We start from the raw sequence: 6,833 nt of genomic DNA, 5'->3' as shown, positions 1-6,833 counted from the left end.
TCTCTGTCTCTCATGAATAAATAAATAAAATCTTTTTTTTTTAAAAAAAGAGTACACTTATCATGATGAGCACTCAGTAATGTACAGAATTGCTGAATCATTATATTGTATATCTGAAACTAATATAACACTATGTTAACTATACTGGAATTAAAATAATACAGACATACATACTGTGTACATTACCTACAGAATGCTTTTGAAAAACTGAAAGGTCATACTTACCAGTATCAAAAGGAGTATATATGGATTCTAAAGAAATGAAGAAGATAAAAGCAATCACTCAAAAGGGAAAAAGAAATTTAAAAAATAAGGAAACATTAAAGATAGAATAAAAAGGAATGCCTGGGTGGCATAGTTGGTTAAGCATCTGACTCTGGGTTTTGGCTTAGCTTGTGATCTCAGGATTGTGAAACTAAAGACCCACATTGGGCTTCGCACTCAGCACAGTCCATTTGAGGTTCTCTCTACCCTTCCTCCTTGTACTCTCTCTCTCAAATAAATAAATCTTTTAAAATAGCATAAAAATATGACATGAATAATAAAAAATGTATTAGTTATCATGATAAATACATTGGAATCTACTCCCTTATTAAAAATTAAGATTCAAAAAGAAAAAAATTAAGATTCACAGGGGCACCTGGCTAGCTCAGTTGGTAGAGCAAGGGGTGTAAAGATTACTCAAAACTAAAATTTTAAAAAATAAAAAGATAAAAATAAACTAAAATTAGGATTCACAAATTGGACTAAGAATTCCATTTTATGTTATTTAGATGAAACACAAAATGAAACAAAAAGATTAATGTAAAGGAAGGAGAATATATAAAATAAATGCAAATGAAGAGAAATCAAAGATGAAAATACTTACATTAGTACAATTTGACATTTAAAAATGACATTGGAATTTGTAAAACCAAAATATGAAGGAGGATAGAGTATCACTTAATAGTATGATTAATAAGTCTTATTTAATAGCTTCCTGCAAAGAAACATGTATTGAATACTAGATAATATACTGGCTTTTTTCCCTAGTATCATGTAGCATTTACAAAAACTGAGTATATATAGCTGTACGAATAGTGGCATGTAAGTAGGTTCAAATGCTAAAGAAGACTTACAGAACCCAAATGACATGGCTTACAAATATACAGTTTATTATAGGGAAAGGACATGCTACATCAACAGCACAAAAGTCGGAATATACATCACAGCATATGATTCACAGCAGGGGTCTGGAGAGGCCAAGTGCAGGCTCTTATTGTCCTCTTCTAGTCCTAAAAGATGTTCTGCACTCATCCTATATCTTCCTTGCTCCAACCCTAGAATCAGCCATTTCTTTAAGGAACCCTGGTTCCATTTATTGGAGAATAATATTTAGCAACAAAGACCTGGGTGCTAGGTATACTCATTGCTACTGGGGTATCACTGCTTCTAGACCATTTCAGAAGCCAGAGCCAGAAAATATATGTAAGTATACTACCTTATGTATATGTACATATCTATATTTCTGTATATATCTACCAACTAGAATACACTTATATATAGTTCTTTTTATTGTTAGCCTTATATTATCTTATCAAAATACCATTTTCTTATTTTAAACTGAGGTATAATTGACATACAACATTATATTAGTTATAGGTGTACAACATAATGATTCAATATTTGTATATCCTGCAAAATGATCACCACAATAAGTCCAGTTAATATCTGCCACCATACACACATTTCTTGTGATGAGAACTTTAGACTTCCTCTCTTAGCAACATTCAAATATGCAATATAGTACTATTAACTGTAGTCACCATGCTGTACATTACATCATCATGACTTATTTATTTTATAACTGGAAGTTTGCATCTTTTGACTCCCTTCACCCATTTTTCCTACACCTCACCCCCTCCTCTGGCAACCACCAATGTAATCTCTGTGTCCATAAACTTAAAAAAAAAAAAGTTTTTCACAGTTTTTTTTTTTTAAAGATTTTATTTATTTATTCTTGAGAGATAGAAGGAGAGACAGAGCCAGAGACACAGGCAGAGACAGAGCCAGAGACACAGGCAGAGGGAGAAGCAGGCTCCATGCACCGGGAGCCTGACGTGGGATTCGATCCTGGGTCTCCAGGATCGCGCCCTGGGCCAAAGGCAGGCGCCAAACCGCTGCGCCACCCAGGGATCCCTTTTTTTTTTTTTTTTTTTTTTTTTTTTAGTTTTTCACAGTTTTTTAACATTCCCCCCTACCCTCTTCAGTGAAGTTATGCCATACAATTTTAATACAATTAGGTTCTTTTGTCACACACTGCACTCCATCCCAAGATCATGGACAATCATATTAATTTTTAAAATTTTGCGAACAGTAAAGTTCATTCTTGGTGGCGTAACATTCTGTGGGTTTTTGACAACTGTGGAGTCATACATATCTACACCACTCTTGTACAGCCCATTGTATATTTCAACCTTCCTTCTCCCACAATCCCTGGCAATTACTGCTCTACTTTCCGTCTTATGGTAGACCGAATAATGACCTGAAAAAATATCCAAGTTCTAATCCCTCCAACCTGTGAATATTACATCACATGGCAAAAGGGACTTTGCAGATGTGATTAAGAATTTTGTGAAGGGGAGATCATCTTGGGTTATCCAGGTGAGTCCTAAATAATCACAGAGGTCCTTAAAAGAGAGCAGCAAGACAAAGGAGGTAGTAGGAGACATGAAGATGGAAGCACGAGGTTGGAGTGTTGTGAGGCAGGAGTCACAAGCTAAGCAATACAGGCAGCCTCTAGAACCCAGAAAAGTCATGGAAATGAATCCTCCCTTAGAGCCTCCAATAGGAACCAGTCCTACAATACCTTGACTTTAGTCTAATGAAACTGATTTTTTACTTCTGGCCTCCAGAACTCTAAGAGAATAAATTGGTGCTGTTGTAAGGCACCAAGTTTGTGGTAATTTTTTTACAGCAGCAATAGGAAACTAATACATCTCCCTATAGTTTTGCCTTTTCCACAATGTCTTAAGAATGGCACTATACAATACTTCTGGGTCTTAGAATCTGGCTTCCTTCACTTGGCAAAATACATTTACAATTCATCCATGTTTATGTTATATATATTTTACCACTAAGAAAAACGATTCATTTGTGTTGAGTGAATCAGTCGGTCTTTCCTTCTTATCACTGACTAGTACTCCACTGTACACTTGTGCCAGTTTGTTATCCATTCACCTGTTGAAGGACATTAGTTTCTGATGAATAAAGCTGCTATAAACATTTGCATACAAGTTTTTGTGTGCACATAAATTTTCCATTAACTTGGCTATTAAAGAAAGCTCATAGGTATTCATAGCTTTTAGGACATGGGGATGGCAATTTAAATATCATTACCAGGGAAACACATTATTCGGTAATACAAACAAAAAGAATTACAGGCTTTTTAAGGCCGAAGTTACGTTCACAGAACAAGCCAGAATTTTTGAGTTCCAGATGTCTTACAAGACCCCTTTGTTAGTAATAATATTTTCAAGGACATATTAAGAAACCAGAAAATCGTCTTATTCTGTTGCTGGGATTTCTTATACCAGCAGTTAGGACAGCCTGTGGTTTTCCAGACCAAATGCTGAAATTCCATTATTTAGAACTGAAAGAAATAAAGACAGATCTAGGAAGATTAAAACTTACTATGGAAAGGGAAAGGGCAAAATAGAATTATAAACAATTGGAATATTAGCATGGAATGTCCTACAGTGCAAACAGAAGAAACTGACAATATCTGAATTTCTGATTTATTATATTGGCAATCCATTTACCTCTAGTCCTTAGTACTGTTGCCATGTAACCTTTTTAAATAATTTCATGAAGTTATTAAAACTTACCTGTTTTTTCCAACAGATGTGCAGGGACACCTCTGGCAGTAGAGTTTTGCCTGAACAAAACAAAAAAATACGTCATTCAAACATAAAAGTGGCAAAAATTTTCCCTAAGGGACCAAAACTACAGAGGAATAATTCTGAGTTATGTTCTTCAATACCAAATCAGGTACAAGTCACATACTATCCAAAAGGCTTATAGAACTAACTGCAAAGTGTATAATAAACATTTGTTGGGGTTTGAGATTTTTCTCCTACTTACAAGCTAACAAATTAGCCTGTTATCATTTCCTGAATGCCAGCAGCATGGTAAGCAGTATGAGCATCATCAGCATATATATGTGGGTTCCCCACTCCCCAAGTCCCACAGGGGCCATGCAGAGGGGCCCAGTGGACACACTGTTTATATCTTGTAGTTTTGCATTGCTGCCGAGGAATATTGGCCTTAGGGAATTCACATCTTTTAGAGAAAACCTCCTATTTGTTCAGAAGGAGACATCACCTCATCCCTCCAGGAAGCTCCCTACGAAGAAAGCCCTGAGAAATGGCTCAGGTAAAGAGCGGTCTGGATCCTGTGTTCCAGGAATGTAAAACAAGAACACGCAGTGATGCTCTGGGCTGTGATGGATAGTATCTTCTAACAAAAGCGTGCCCAGAGAGATAACAGGCTATCTGTCCTTCTGCATGAAGTGGACAATAAGAGGTCTTGCTCAAAGTTTTGCTCCTAGGAATATTTTCTTTCACCACTGTCTTTGAGGGACTAGAATGGATCCATTTTTAAGCTGGTGCCAGCAAACTGTGTGTAAACCAGGCCTGTGCTTTTTCATGTTAACCAGTCATAGATAACTCTCTGGGAAGTCATAAATGCGGGTTAAAGGGAGAAGTAAATCAATAGAAGCAAGTACCATGGGAGCTTAAAACATAGCTTCATGCACTTTACTTGTGCCTTCTGAGCAGCTTGGATCCAATCATGTATATACAACGTTACCATTTCCTACTGGAATACTGTTGTCACATCCAATTTTATGTTTCCATGGAAACGACATTCACTTCCTGATGGTCATTTCAAGTGGCACACCTCACTCTCCTTTCACCTTCCAGGTTTCCTGCCCATGCTTTTCATTGACTGAACCTAACCAGAAGCTGGAGGGCAAAGAAACCTATTGATACCACCTCCCATGGCACAGAGCAGGTAGAGAGGGTGGAGTGAATCTGGAAGGGCAAATGGAAGATATCTAGCGCAGCCCATAAATGGCATTGATGTCACTGGCATGATTTTCTAAAACATTAAGCCATTCTTGGGAAAGTTCCAAACAAAACAACACACACTCTTTTCAACTTACACAGTAGTTCCGTTCCTGGAAAATTCCAGGATATTAAAACCATGCAAAAAATACTTTGAGTTATGCTCACTTCAGCAGCAATATACTAAAATTGGAATTATACAGAAAAGATAAGCTTGGCCCCTGCACTAGAATGACATGCAAATTTGTAAAAGCATCTCATATTTTAAAAAATAAATTTTAGAAAGAGAAAAAAGTACATTGAATTTACATGCAAAATGAGGTCAGGTTTAGGTTCAGATAATTACAAATAAGTTTCTCATACATATGAATGGCCAGGGGGATGTTTGAAAATCACATAAGAAAAAAAATAATAAAAAAATTTTAAAAAAGAAAGAAAATCACATAAGACGTAGGAAAATTCATCCTTGTAAGAAAGTCACATGCGCTGAAGGACATATGACATTCTTGGCTTCTGCCCAACTAACTAATCCCTGGCCAGGGGGTTCCTGTCAATCACTGCAACAACCTTACTAGCCACACAGGAGTTTTCAAAGCATACCCTTGGGTGGTACTGCCTCTAGTGATACCTACTCTTCTAAGGTGAAACATTCATCCTTGCAGAATTTGAGTTTGATATCTCATCCACTTAACTGGAGGCAACATTCAATGGAAGAAACCATTCAATTTATGGATTCTTCTCAATTTCTCAATTTATGGATTCTTGTTCAATCCAACATACAAAAGTCTCTGACTCAATTACCAAACACTTGCTGCCATTTCTGGCAATGTATAATTGTGAATTTGAATTTTCTGATTTAGTATAAATACAAAGTAAGAAAATAACTGAACATGAAGCTCAAACTTCACATGGAGCCAGATAAAAGTTTATATATAACCACATTTCATGTAACTTGATATTAAACTATAACATTTTTCTACTTTTAACTAATATAATTTTGGTTTTTAAAAAAGATTTTATTTATTCATTTGAGACAGAGAGGGGGTGGAGAGATAGCGAGTGAGAGCATAAGCAGGGCTGGAGAGGGAGAAGCAGGCTCCCCGCTGAGCAGGGAGCCCCAAATGGAGCTCAATCCCAGGACCCCAGGATCATGACCCGAGCCGAAGGCAGACACCCAATCGACTGAGCCACCCAGGCGCCCCATACTTTTAACTAATATATTCTAAGTAATAACATCCACATTTTATAAAAATATAAAATACCTAAACAGAAATATAGAATAAAAACATTATATACTATGGCAGACAGAATAATGGCTCCCCTCAAATATGTCCATGACCTGATTTCTTGAAACCTTTGAATGTTACCTTACATGGCAAAAGGGATTTTGCAGATGTGACTAAGTCGAGGATCTTGAAATGGGGAGATTATCCTGGATTATCCAAGTGGGCCCAATGTAATCACGAGAGTCCTTAGGAAAGGGGAGCGGGAGAGTCAGAAGACAGAGAAGGTGATGTGACAATAAGAGTATATATTGGAGTGATGCAACTAGAGCCAAGGAATGCAGGCAGCCTCAAGAAAATGGAAGACACAAGCAATGGATTCTCTCCTAGAACTTCCAAAAGGAACCAACCCTACAGACACCTTAATTTTAGCTCCATAAACTTCTCCATACTTCTGACCTCCAAAACTGTAAGAGAATAAATCCGTGTTGTTTTAGGGCACTAA

At 36.8% G+C, this 6,833-nt stretch overlaps 1 non-coding gene across 1 annotated transcript; it reads left to right on the top strand.

Annotated features, from left to right (window-relative positions):
• Positions 1-5,266: 5,266 nt before the first annotated feature.
• LOC121483652 lies at positions 5,267-5,372 on the top strand. Its single transcript, XR_005985780.1, has one exon. It is a non-coding gene; the product is annotated as a U6 spliceosomal RNA (small nuclear RNA).
• Positions 5,373-6,833: the final 1,461 nt, after the last annotated feature.

This window comes from Vulpes lagopus, chromosome X (genome assembly GCF_018345385.1).
Source record: "Vulpes lagopus strain Blue_001 chromosome X, ASM1834538v1, whole genome shotgun sequence".
Lineage (NCBI taxonomy): Eukaryota > Metazoa > Chordata > Mammalia > Carnivora > Canidae > Vulpes > Vulpes lagopus.
Note: the sequence above shows the minus strand (reverse complement) of the source record. Positions and strands in the feature narration are given on the sequence as shown.